We start from the raw sequence: 14771 nt of genomic DNA on the forward strand, positions 1-14771 counted from the left end.
TTCCCTGAGTCTTGGTCTCGCGCTATTATCTTATACATGAAATCCAGATCATCATCACTATGATAGTCACCGACTGGTTCCGTATAGTGCAATCCTTCAGTAGGATCCAGGGGTATTATTACGCGCAGTGATTTCTTCTCAAAGATCATCTTTCACTTCTTCATATTGATTAACCCCTTCATATCAGTAGCTGAGTAAATTGCCAGGTGCGTAGGTTGGGGATTGTTGTCATCAACAATCTCTATTACATCAAAATATGCCATCGCACTCACTCCCTCAATATCCACAGTTACTCCCTACAGTCACCCCATGGGTATGATTTTCTGTTGCATCGCCATCCTCAGCTAAATCGGAGACCATTGCAGTGCAGGTCTCCCCATTCACTCCGATTTCTGTATCGGTAAAACATTCACATCTGATCCCAAATCCAGAATGACTTGATCTATCTCTTATTCTCCAATTTGCACGGTGAGTCTCATTTCATGCCTTGTTCTTGTATTATGCTTTCCAATCTTGTGGACTACACACAGTTCACCTGGCATAGTCCTAGCACATCTATTGATAAGTCCTGTAACCCTTTCATAGCCTTACTGTCGTGCAGTAGCTTTATACAGGTTTCCACGAAAGTAGTGAGCATAGAGGGGTCCATCTCCAGCTCTGGTTTATCTTTGCTTCCTGAAGTGGAGGCCTCAACGAAGCTCTTCTTAGCTTCCATGAAGGTTTCCCGAGCATGCTCAACTCGTTTCACCGGGGCTTTGCGTACCTAGGTACTGTCTTCTGGTCATTTCCCCTTTTCATCTCCCATCGTGATTCCACTTTGGCGCATTATATTTACATTCAGAGCTTCCTCGCGCACCTCAGACCTCATCATCTACAGGTTCTGAGTCGGGGGAGGTGGTAGCGTCCCTTTGTCACGTATCCTAGCTATTAGTGTAGGACAATCTTCTATTTCATGATCAAATAGTGTGCAATAATTACATGATGGATGCACTGGATTATTTCAATCATGGGTATAATGTCCTGGTCCTCTGTAATTATAGAAAATCAACTACCTGTGACCTCTACAATGTCCTTCTCCGCCTCGGTCTCATACGCGCCCTTGAAATCCTATCCACGCCATCCCTGCATTCTATTGAAGGGGCCGCATTTCAACCTGAAATCTATAGGCAGGCATTCTATCCATCATCAATTCGCAACTCTTGCAAGTCCGCTCATCATGTCCCACTGATCTACAAATGTTGCAGAACGATTATTGCGGAGTTTGCGTATACTTCGGTAACATGTGGTAGTTATCTGTCACATGTTTTTCGGCTATTTGATAGATAGCACACCATAAGGGAGGGGTTGCGCTAGGTCCTACTTGAGCTTTTGACCTTGAAGGCATCGGTCCTCCTCCTATAAGGTAATTTGTCAATACCGGGTAGTGGTTTTTGTCATGACCCTCACTCTTGCATTTCACGCACCATACCTCTTCGCATACCTCTAGCCAAAGCGTCCTGTCCTATTTCAGACTTTGTATCTCAAGGCACAAATTCTTCAACTACACATGGATCTGCTGGACTGCTATATCATGATCCTGCATCAGAATCCCATGTAGTCTCATGGCAATCTCCAAGGCCTCTGCCTAAGTTATTATATTCTATCCATCTGTCAAATTCATGTTGGCTTCATGGATCGTACATTTTAGCCTCTGATCTAGTTCCCAAGCTGTCTCATCTGGTAGCATCGTGATCTCTTTGAATCCCATAATTTACTGTGCTTCATATTTAGGCCTACTAAATTCCCTATTCAATGCTACTTGGATGTCCACTACTCTATCTTTTGGGTTATCGTTGGAGTACTTAATATAAAAGGTTATCGCACGATCTTGCAGAGCACTAACTAGTGTTTCCTTCTTTATATGGTCATTTTTAACACCTTGATCTTCCCATACAACCCTCACAATGAACCAGAATTGGTCCGATTCCTCATTTCCTAAGCCTTTGAAAAAATTCAACCTTACTGTGTTGGCCAACTGAAGCGCGGTGGAGGTGGAGGTGGTACATGTAAAGTTGGAGGTGATGGCAGTGAAGCAGGTGGTGGTGTGGTCGCAGGTGGTATTCACAGAAATCCTTGCTTTATCAAATGAATAGCACTTCGGGGAGAGACCCTCACGATCCCTTCTGCATCTCTTCACCGAGGTGAAGTCAAGGGGCTATACGCTGGACCCTTATTTCCTTCATTTCTATAACTTTTTCCACTTCGCGTAGTCCCAAACATCAAGGTAGGTGCATAACCCATTTTTCACAGCAACATTTTAATCCAAGTATTGAAAGATTTTACGTACTTACCTCACGGTCCTTTGAAAAGTGTTGTTCTGCCTTGCTATCGCTCACTGAGGTTGACTGCGAACTCAGTCACAAATCATCCTATAATGTGATCAAGCCAATTATCAATGGTGCACGTGATCTTACCCTCCGATGCTTCCAACCTTCACACTAGCTCTCGATTTCACACAATAGGGCCGTCAAGTTTCCACCTTCCTTGGCTATCTCTTAGCTTTGTGATCCGCTCATATAACTCAGTAGGGAAGGACATGAAAAATATTTCATGGACCTCCATATATAGGTATTGGTCAAACCACTATTATTTTGACAGTCACAGGTTTCTGTTTTCTTGTGCCACGAACGCATGAATCCTTCTGTCTAACTAGCCTTTGATTTCTTTCTTAGTTGGATTCCAGTGATACGACGTCACACGTCTCTATGTAGATTCTAGTCCCCGCAACAAAACTATTTGTTGGCTTATGGGATCCCGACCCAGGTTCAACATTAGTTAGCCAAACAAATCCCTACACTACTGGCCCTTTTGGCATCAGCCTGCGAAGCACGGACTGAAGTCTCACCCAAACCAATATGGGGGGATGTTGGAACCAAGTTTTCGCACCCTTGAGATGGATGTGATTTCTGTTTATCCCAACTATAGCTACCTACGTTTAGGTTTCTTAACCCTCTACTCATCCTTTAGCACCTTCACGAAATGGTACAACTAGCATTCACGCAGCCCTAACCTGGGGCCGATATGCTTCCGCACTGCTAGAACAGTGAACTGTGGTATTTCCCAAACTACGCTAAGTATCTTACTTGATTTATTAATAGATCTTAGTTAGCTTCACGTAAACAAACGTTCTTACTTGTGTTCACTTAACCACTACATTTACATACATTCATGCATCATATAAGAATTATAAGTGAAATTTATACCTAATATAACAAATGCATAAATAGGAAATAAAGACGCAGAAATTGTAGAATACTTCTCTTTATTGATAATTATGTACTGTTACAAACTCAACCCGCCCTCCACACTCAGCAGCAAGGGCCCATGCACTCAGCTGCAGACTTTTAGGCCTATGCGCACTCATCTACAGAGCCTCTACCTATGATACAACCCAAAACTTAGAGTTCTACTTCAGAGCTATCTCTCATACATGTTCGATCATTGATTCCATTCTTATTTCCTTTAACTACTTAGAGCTTAGCTCTATATATACAATCCATGGTCCGTAGACCATGTGTAGATCTTCTACAACTGACGTTACATTTCAAAATAAGGGTGAACAACCCTATGGCTCTTTAACAACTACACACTCTGTGACCACAAAATACAGAGTCTTTACACTTGGATTACAAAATTGGACCAAAATATGGGATTTAAGCACCAAATCTGCCCTTGGGGGATCCCACGCCCAACAAATCCCAAACTTAGTCATTTTTAGAGCTTTCACTTTCTTAGAAACTTGCTAACATTTCTTCTGATTGGAACAGTGTAGTGCATAGTATTAAGACACAATGAAGCATCCCATGCCTCTTGGGAATGTGAACTACACATTCCTAAAGGATAGTCTCACTAAATTTTACACTAAGGAACCTTAAAGTCTAGATCATCACTTTGGTGGCTTAGCCCTATCAACAATGCACTACCTTGACAAATATTTCCTTAGATTCCACACTGCACAATGGCAATAGTGGAGCCTCCATAATTCACTAACTTTCCCATATTTGTACTCTACTAAGTGTCCTCTTCAACTACTACACATTACATAGTTACAACATGCAACCTTCTCACCCTACCACCCTAATTTGTCCAACAATACGGTCCCTTCATCTCGTGGGCTTCACACTATGCATTGCATAGTTTTAGTGAGAGGCAGGTCACTTATATGTCACTGATACCATCAACTAAACAATTCACTCAACTGTCCCTAAATCACTGTGCATTGCACAACTACAGTGCTCATTCTTACCACTCATGCTTATTGAAACCTCTACTTGCAAAATCCCTTACCTTATCTTGTCTCCTACATTTCATTGTGAAATCCTAGTGGATAGTGAGGTCATCCCTCAACCCCTTTGATGCTCATCTATGAAATTCTTAGCCTCCTACTCTAAAATACCTTGCTCGTTGCCACACCAAAGTCAACATGTTCCATGAACAAAGAAAAGGAAGAATAGGTGGTTTTTAGACTAATTTTGGCATTTCATTAGTGGACATCATTTGCAGGTGCTATCATTTCAACACGAAAAGGTGATTGTTAGGGGAGATCATCAAGGAGAGGGTACAAGAGAGTAGTTGAGAAGAAGGGGAAGAAAAAATAACCATCATTAAGGACATGAATAAATCCTGGACCATGATAAAATGGTGGCATCTCATGTTGACTTGAAAGGTTCTAACAATGATCTAGACCCTTTGGAGGGTGAAGATGAGTAAGAAAATATCCATCTTGAAGAAGTCAAATTCATAGTAGAAAGGAGAAAGGCTTGGCATGAACACATCATAATTAAGCTACATGTTATCAATGCCAAGTCATGGCTTGTTCAAGTGTCATCACAAAGTCATATGTTTCAATGTATTTTGCCACATCATTTGCGGGTATTTTCAAAAATAAGAAAATTTAAAATGTGTGGAAGGCAAAGGGTTCCACATGGAATGTGAAAAGTCACTTAAAAGTTCTAGAGTCATTGTAAGTTCAAAGGTCGTATAGCAATTTGAAAATTCATAGTAGAAGCTCAAGATTGATGAGGGAGGTCAAGAGCCACATGGTAGGTGGAGAGTGTTAGTTGCTAAATTTGCCCACTTTTTACCTACCCTTTTATCCCTTTCATTCACCTATTTCATGTCTTTGTGAGGTTAATTTATATCTCGAGTAATGAAGGTATATCTATTTTTCATGTCTTTGTGAAATATTAATCGATGAAGCATAGTCAGAGGGGAACATTGCGTATGTGACTTGCTAACCCAGGTTTCTTTGAATATTCAAAAGGATGATGATCAACAAGCAACAATTCAACATATGGTTGTCGATGAGTTGGCAGCGCTAATCTCAGGATGCTCGCTGTAACGATGTTCAACCCATGAGAGTCTATTGGACCAATTCATTTTCTATCCTTTGTATTCTATTTCTGTATCAAATTATCATTGTGTATTTGTAGGCAAACAACTATTGTAATCTCTGGAAATTGTTGATACCATTCTTGTAATATTGAAATGTATAAGTAAGGTTATAGAGGCAAAAAGAGACATCTAGAGACACTATAGTTCTAAGAATGTAACAGTATAATTTTGCATTCTCCTTTTGATTAATGCAATCATGATCTTCTGAGTATTAATTAGTCTTCGATCTTTCACTACAACCCTGATTGGAGAGTTGGGCCCACTCCCCTGGTCAGGTGTTGCTAGATTAGTGGTGTGTATAGATTTATTTATTTTATGATTATTGATTTATCGCTGGAATGGTTCATTAAGTTTGTGTTGTCGTGAATCCTAATTTTTTGTTACTATGATTGTTGTTAGTATTTCTTGTTGTTACACATTGTTATATTGTTGATTGAATGCTCAATTTTGGGTAGGGAAGCTATGTACTGCAATAGACTTTGCATAGTAGCCTTGAAATAACCAGACGGGCCCTAGATTGACAATTAATGTGGGGAAGGGAAAATTCTATAATTCATATCTGAACACCAAAATCTTAGCCCCTTTGCCGGAGAGGCTATCAAAGGCGTGAATGCAGGACCCGTACTGAGCATAGGACCACTCTCACATCCTCATTAAGTGTGGTTTTACGCCAGCTTCCTCTAGGTCTTGAGCATCAAATTTACCATGATTGTCTTTAGTTGTTTTCAATTTCATGCCCTTTTATAGGAACCACTCTCTCATCTTGGGAAGGGAAATTTTCACCTTGTTATAGGTCCTAAGTATTAGATTGCTTTGGTTGTTTCAATTTCTTTCATTTTTTATTGATTATAGGAACCACAATCTCATCTTGTGAAGGGAGGTTTTACCCTGTTTCGGGTCCTAAGCATATATTTTCTGGTCGGCTTGTTTCTCTTTCTTTTATTTTCTTGATTTAAGGGGCCACTTTCTCATCCTGGGAAGGGAATCTTCCACCCTGTTCTAGGTCCCGAGCTTTAGATTTGTTTGGATTTTTTTCTTTTGCTGCCTGATTTCATGAATTGAGATCCAAATAAATGGGGCAGAGGAAGGCCCCCAAGAATAGGGAGGAAAGATTTAGGTAGAGTAGGCTATATCCAAAAAATCATTTCAAGAGCTAAGTGAAGGGCATCATCAAGAGCTTCTGTGAGGGTTAGATCTCAGATGAAATATGGACGACATTCAATTACACATCTGGATCCTCCCCCAATAACAGAATATGAACTCATGGAATAAGAAATAGGAAGCATTAGCCCTACCGAAGTAGAACCCAGGGAAGAAGAAATCGGGAGGGGTGACTCTGCAGAACCCCAGGAGGAAGAAGTAGGAAGTAGAGGATCCGAGGAACTGAGCATTGATAGCTCAGAAGAGGAATAAGGCTAAACGGAATTAAATCCACCACTTGAGTGAGGGAGTGTTGTTAGACAAACTCAACTATGCATTGTTGAACCATCAGAACCTATTGAGATCCCAAGTGAATATTGGAAGGTATTCATGGCTCATACAACCTCCGCGATCGATTTCCCAATTGCGTAAATTAGATGTAATGCACCTATGAAACCTATTCCTTTAACATCATTACCTAACTTCCATGGTCTTTCTTCTGAAGACTCGAACACATTCCTCTTTAAATTTGATGTTGTCCTTCAAGGCCATGATTATATTTCCGATGCTCAGAAATTGAAGATATTCCCTACTACTTTAAAAGGAACAACCCTTAGATGGTATATGGGCTTAAGGGGAAAATCCATTACAACATGGGATGAAATTGAGGAGATTTTTCTTGAAAAGTATGAGGAATACTGCAAATCACAAGATCTTAAAGAGGAAATATTTAATTTTATGCAGAAAGAGGATGAGAATATGGAAGACTTCGTGGAAGGTTTTAAATACGCTCGGTAGAGATCAAGCCACAATAATATGGATAAGGATATCTTAAAGATAATCCTTCTCCATGCATTAAGGGAAGAATCGTTGGAACTCTTGAATGTTGTAGGAAAGGGAGATATATCAAAGGAGGATTTTAACACCTTCTATGAATTATGCATCAAGAGCTCATGTGGAGCTGTGAGGAAAAAGAGGGGGATACAATCTCTCAAAGCATCCAATGGTGGGGTGAGGAAAGAAGAAATTTGGAACCTATTGGATAATTTGAGGACGGATATTCCCACCACCTTGTCCTCACAATTGGATGTTCTACTGTCAAAATAGAAACAGATGGAAACTGAGAGGGAAATGGGAATTTTCTACCCTGAACGAAAGAAGAAGCACCCACTGAAAGAATGTCCACTCAATACTGTTGAAATTTGTGCAATATTTGAGTAGAGGCATTCTACCACCACGTGTCCATCTCTTCCTAGGCTAGAGGCAATTTTTCAAGGTGCAAATGAAGAGGTAGATCAACGTTACTTCATGGGGCCTAAAAAACCATGGAAACCATGACCACAAAACATGAATTCAGGCATGTCTCAATATCTTTCTCAGTATTTCAATAATTTGACTTTTTGGCCAAAACCTATACCATTTCCACCTTCATAGCCACAATATTATCAATCTTCAATGCCTTGAGAATAGTGGTCCCCCCAACTGAGTCCAACTCCTTCATGGTCCTAGAATTGGCATGGAACCCCTCTTCCTACAAGTCAATTTTCCTAGCCTATGCCACCAAAAAAATTATAGGTTCCCTCGAATGCCGCCACTTGTAATCCTCCTCTTCGTCTGCAACTGCCTACTCAATCAAACTCGAACCTGAATAAGAAAGTGGCTCAATAGGTTGAGACACTCAACCTTCCTACATATAGTATTTCTATCGCGGAATGTAATGAAATGAACCTTCGATCCAGATAGGTGGTAAATAATAGGACTTCACTAATAATTGTTGAACATACTAATGATGCAATCCTAGAACCAGAACTTAGGAATTCCTCTAGAACAACCAAGGGTGATTCAACGCAAGTTCCCATGGAACAACAACCCCCTTCTTAAACAATTGTCACTCGAGGATGTCAGTCTAGTCCACCTTATCCCAAGAGACTCTCCTTGAGCAAACAAATTCCTCTTCTTGAATTTGACTTTTTGGGGAAATTGAAAAACCTATTTGTCAAGATCCCATTACTTCAGGCCATGAAGAATGCACCAATTTATGCAAAAAACGTTTGAATTATTTTTTTCTAAGAAGCTTGGAAGAGATTCGAGGGATCCACCCACTATCCATGTCATGGGAAAATTGTTAGACATGATGTTGGAAAGCCTACACATGTTAAATATGTAGATCTAGGGAACCTAATTCTTATAGTACAAATTAATGGATTTCATATCCCAAATGTGTTGGTAGACCTAAAGGCCACAATTAATCTTATAAAATCATCAACTATACTCACCCTAGGCTTACTTGAACTTAAACCAAATACTACAGTCTTAGAACTTGCAGACCGATCCACTGTATGACTAGTAGGGGAGTTAGAAGGTGTGACTATCTATGTAGACTCATGGCAATACCCTGTCAACCTATTGGTATTTCACACTCAATCTCTAGTTGGGGGACATCCTCTGATTCTAGGAATATTGTGGCTTGCGACTGCAAATGCTTACATTGGGTGTCGATCTAGAAATATGGTAATATCCAATGGGGAAGTCACAAAGAGCCTTATCCTTTACCCCCTTGTAGAACCAAGTTCATCAATTAAACCAAGATTTACCTTAATACAAAAATCTCCACCTATGGATGCACTTAAGCTTGAAAATGGAGATATTAGACCAATTCTTATCATTGGTGAAGCTCTTTGTTTTAAGGATGAAAGGGAAGATGATGATATTAGTGCATTTATCAGTAGTCCAAACTCTGTTTCTGATTGAACTCGCTAGTTATTAGAATATGTTATGAGATGCACCACCCAGGAAATCATTGAACCAAAAACCGAAGTTGAAAATTTTCCTGTCACTACACCCCATAATAGTATTCCTGTAGAAATCAAACCAAGAAAAACGTTGAATATTAATCCTAATATTACACCATCTCAGGTTAAATAGTTGATGAAGATAATTAAAGATTGAAAGGGACCTTTTTCTTGGGAATGTACAGATATGAATGGAATCCCTGTTGATCTATGTACACACCATATATACATAACAGAGGAATGTCAATCTCTTCGAAAACCACAAAGGAGGATGAATCCTACTTTCAGAAACATTGTCAAGGAATAATTACAGAAGCTATTGGATGTTGGATTTATTTATCCAATTCCGGACAGTCAATGGATATCCCCACTAGTCTTTGTTCCCAAGAAGAATGACAAGTGGAGAATTTGTGTTGATTATAGGGAATTGAATAGGGCAACTCAGAAAGACCACTTTCCCTTACCCTTTATTGACCAAGTCCTTGACACATTGGTCAAAAATAATTTCTTCTCCTTTTTGGATGGATTTAGTGGATATAACCATATCGACATAGATCCTGAGGATTAGGATAAAACTACTTTTACTTTCCCTTAGGGAACTTTTGCATATTGGGTTCTCCCGTTTGGCCTCTGTAATGCACCTGCAACCTTTCGATGGGCAATACTGGGAATTTTTTATGACCTTGTTAATGACAATGTTGAGATTTATATGGATGATTTCACCCCATATGGGGATTCCTTTGAAGAAGGTCTGGAGAATTAAGAAAAAGTACTTAAATGATGTAAACAGACTCATGTCTCTCTTAGCACAATAAAATGTCACATGATGATGGAAGAAGGGATAGTTTTAGGGCATTTACTTTCAACGGCTAGAATAAGGGTTGATCCTACTAAGGTTGAGGTAATGTTAAATTTCCCTACACCAAAGACACCAAACTACGGTACATCGATTTATTGATTGTGCCAGCTCTTACAAACATTTTATAGATTTTTTTTCTAAAATATAATTTCCACATTTTCAACTATTGTCTAAAGATATAGAATTTGTGTGGACAGATGCATGTCAATCAAATTTCTCAGAAATCAAAGAACTAGTTTTAAAGGCTTCGATATTATGTGGTCCTCACTAGAAAATCCCATTTCATATCTCTACAAATCCTTCTCACATAAAAGTAGGGGTGGCCTTGGGACAATAGGAGGACAAGAAACCCTATATGGTTTACTATGTTAGCAAGAAATTAACCCCTGTTGAACGTAATTATATGGTAACTAAAAAAGAGTTTTTGGTTGTTATTTATTCTATTAATAAATTTCGACATTATATTACAGTGTATCCCACCTTCATGCACACTAATCATTCAACCATCAGGTATTTGATGAAAAAACCCATAAGTCCAAGATGAGGTACAAGATGGTTTTTGTTCATACAAGAATTTTATATTACCATTGTAGATAAACCACGAAAAGACAATGTGGTAGAAAATTTATTATCTAGGCTTAATACTAATGATGAAGACACACCTATATAGGATAGTTTTCTGGATGAAAATATTTTTGCAATTTCTACTCACACCCTGTGGTATGTAGATATTGCTAACTATCTTGCTACATGAAAAGTACCTCATCATTTTTCATATAGGGAACAACAAAAAGGCATCCACCATAGTGGTTGTTACTCATGTATAGAGGGATACCTATTATATACAGGACCTTATCAGTAAATACAATGCTGTGTAGGCGAGGACGACATCTATGACATTTTGAAAGATGCCCATGATGACTCTTATGAAGGACATTTTGCAAACAAGCATATAGGTCATAAGGCATTGCAGATGAGATACTATTGGCCCTCAATTTTTGGTGATGCTAAGAAATATGTTTGAGGGTGTGATAGTTGTCAACAGATGGGTTAGCCTAATTGGTCAAATGAGATGGCGCTACAATCTCAATTAGTTTTTGAGCCCTTTGAGAAATGGGATATCGATTTTGTTGGGACTTTCAATCCTCCTTCACATCAAAAAGTTCATATTCTTATCTACACAGACTACGTGAAAAAATGGGTAGAATCAAAAGTTGTTGCAAAGGCCACTGAACAGGTTGTATTCAAATTTTTATTTGAAGAAATATTCGTATGGTATGGAGCTCCTAGGGAGATAGCTTCAGATGGAGGGGCACAATTTACATCATGTCTAATAGCAAAGCTCATGAAAAAGTATGGAATCAAACATAGGGTAACTTCTCCATATCATCCCCAAGTGAATGGTAAAGTTAAGAGCACAAAAAAGGTACTAGAAAAAATTCTCACAAAGACTATAGATAACCATTGCCGAAACTAGTCTGAAACACTTCCTGAAGCACTTTGGGTGTATAGAACTGCATGGCAGAATACAAGAAGAATTTCACCATATGAGCTTGTGTATGGAAAATACCCTTTGTTTCTAGTAGAATTTGAAATTAAGAAGCCCAGGAAAACACTTGAAGTAGGTTTGGATCTTACTGCAACATAGAAACACCGATTAAGACAAATCAATGAGTTAGATGAGATTCATTTGATGGTTGTACATAACACTACCGCAATCCAACAACGACAAACTAATTTTCACGAAAAATTCATCAAGAAGGTGTTTCAGAAAGGTGATTGGGCATTGCTCTATGAATCTCGGTTCAAATACTTTAAGGGAAAGCTCTTCTCTAGACGGATGGGACCATATGAAGTTGATGCAGTGTTTGATAATGGGACTGTTAAACTTGTAACAATCGATGAGGCACATAGTCCTTTGATTGTAAACGAACATTGCCTTAGATTGTATCAACATCCAACATATAGTCACTCCTTTACCAAGCATTTCCTTGATAAATCTGGTTTTGAAATTTTTTTAGCAGAGAACTATTCCTCTTGAAATCTTAAAAAATAGAAAAATAAAATAATAATCATATATATTTTGAGAAGATTCTTCGGTGAAAATCACATAAAGATACTTTTGTCGATGCGTTTCGAACCAACCCGTGTGGTTAATCGTCAGGGCAAGTTGAATGAGTAGATCTTGCTTTGCATATTAAATAGATAGGGGAGAATATCCAATGACCAAATTTCTAGACAAGGTAATGACTAAACTGACAACAGCTAGATTTGACTGGGAAATGGCTAGTTTGACTATGATGAGGGATATAAACTTTATTAGATAAGTTAATTCGGTTATTAATATTCTTATTAAATAAATGTAAATGGACTATTTTATAATTATAAATATATAATAGAATAAGTAAGTTAATATATAATAATAAGTAAACCAAAAAATAAATTAATTTCACATTGTTAGATATCAAAGTTATTATATATAAATAGAGTATTCTATAAATAGTTAATTATATTTTAAATATAAGTTAAAGGGACATATATTTATAAATATCTATTAAAATAAATAAATTAGTTTCATATTCCTAGTCAAAGAGTTTTCAGATATATAAATATTAGAGAATTCAAGTGTTAGAAAATATTAAAATATTTGAAAATTAATTAATATTTGATTAAGGGTAAAAAATAATATATTAGTTTTAAATTAATTAATTATAAAATAAATTAATTTTAAATTAATTATATAAATTAATTGTAAAATAAATTAATTTTAAATTAATAGTCAAAGAGTTTAAATATATAAATATTAGAGAATTCAAGTGTTAGAAAAATATTAGAATATTTTAAAAATTAATTACTAGATTATTTAAGGGAGGGGAAGAAAGGAAGAAAATGACTAAGAGAAGAGGGCTGGGACCCAACAACTACTGATCTTCCAGCCATCCTCTCTATTGAGATTGTTCGGCATTTTTTCAATATTAAGGGTTTCCCTAAATTTGTGATGATGGAATTACGACACTCTAGCAATCACACTAGCTTCCTCGATGTAGACATGATGATTGGTTTTCTCCACATTCTTTGTTAGAGTGGAAGACTTGGTTCTCATGTGCTTAAGGTCAGCTGCGTGCTCACTAATCCTTTGGTTAATGGAGCGACCAGTCTCACCAATATAGGGGGTCCCACATGAACAAGGAATAATATAAACCCTTTTCATGTCCTTGGGGTGAATATGAAACTAATTTATTTATTTTAATATATATTGATAAATATATGTCCCTTTAACTTATATTTTAAAATATAATTAACTCTTTATAGGTCACTCTATTTTTAACTTTTATAACTGACTAATATTTTTATAATAACTTTGATTTTAAATTAATTTATTTTAATATATATTTATAAATATATGTCCCTTTCACCTATATTTTATTTAAAATATAATTAACTATTTATAGAATACTCTATTTATATATAATAACTTTGATATCTAACAATGTGAAATTAGTTTATTTTATGATTTACTTATTATAATATATTAACTTACTTATTCTATTATATATTTATAATTATAAAATAGTCCATTTATGTTTATTTTAATAAGAATATTAATAACTGAATTAGCTTATCTAATAAAGTTTATACCCCTAAAACCAGGCATTTCCCGGTCAAATCTAGCTGTTGTGAGTTTAGCCGTTACCTTGTCTATAAATTTGGTCATTGGATATTCTGCCCTATCTATTTAATATGCAAAGCAAGATCTACTCATCCAAATTGTCCTGATGATGAACCACACTGGTTGGTTCGAAACATGTCGACAAAAGTATCTCTATGTGATTTTTGATGAAGAATCTTGTCAAAATTGACATGGATCACAGAAACCTAAATTCAATAATAATATATATATATATATATATATATATATATATATATATATATATATATATATATATATATAAATAAAAAATAAATATATATGTGTATAATAATAATAATAATAATAATAATAATAGTAATAAAATGTTTTTGCTACTCTATTAGTACTTCTTTTCTTGCAGGTGTTGTTACTCCATTGGTGTTGATACTTCGTCGATGTTGTTACTTCACTAGTGTTGTTACTCCATTGATGTTGTTACTCTGTTGGTGTTGTTACTACGCCGATGTTGTTACTCCACTGATGTTGTTACTCCCCGTTGTTGTTACTTTGCTGATGTTGTTACTCCACTGATGTTGATACTCCGCCGATGTTGTTACTCCACTGACTTTGTTACTCGGATGATGCTGTTACTCTGCTAGTGTTGTTACTCCACTGATGTTGTTACTTCATCAATGTTGTTACTCTACCAATGTTGCTACTCCACCCATGCAGATACTCCACCAAGGTAAGGTGCCAGGTACGTCCCCAACTGACTTTGTGGATTTGATTGGTATTTCACTTATGACATGACTAGTCATGATTAAGGACGGTCATACCTTAGTTGGGGGGAGGTACCACATTTAATAGAAAAGGTATAATATTTAATAGTAATTATGTCATGTCATAATTTTTATTA

The 14771-nt window shown here is 37.0% G+C and overlaps 1 pseudogene; it reads left to right on the top strand.

Annotated features, from left to right (window-relative positions):
- Window positions 1-981: 981 nt before the first annotated feature.
- Window positions 982-14771, top strand: part of LOC149247945 (isocitrate dehydrogenase [NAD] regulatory subunit 1, mitochondrial pseudogene) — an 85417-nt pseudogene continuing 71627 nt past the window's right edge.

The sequence above is a fragment of the Pinus tabuliformis genome, chromosome 7 (assembly GCF_031772625.1).
Source record: "Pinus tabuliformis cultivar Carrire ecotype Pingquan chromosome 7, CPIR1, whole genome shotgun sequence".
NCBI classification, from domain to species: Eukaryota; Viridiplantae; Streptophyta; class Pinopsida; order Pinales; family Pinaceae; genus Pinus; species Pinus tabuliformis.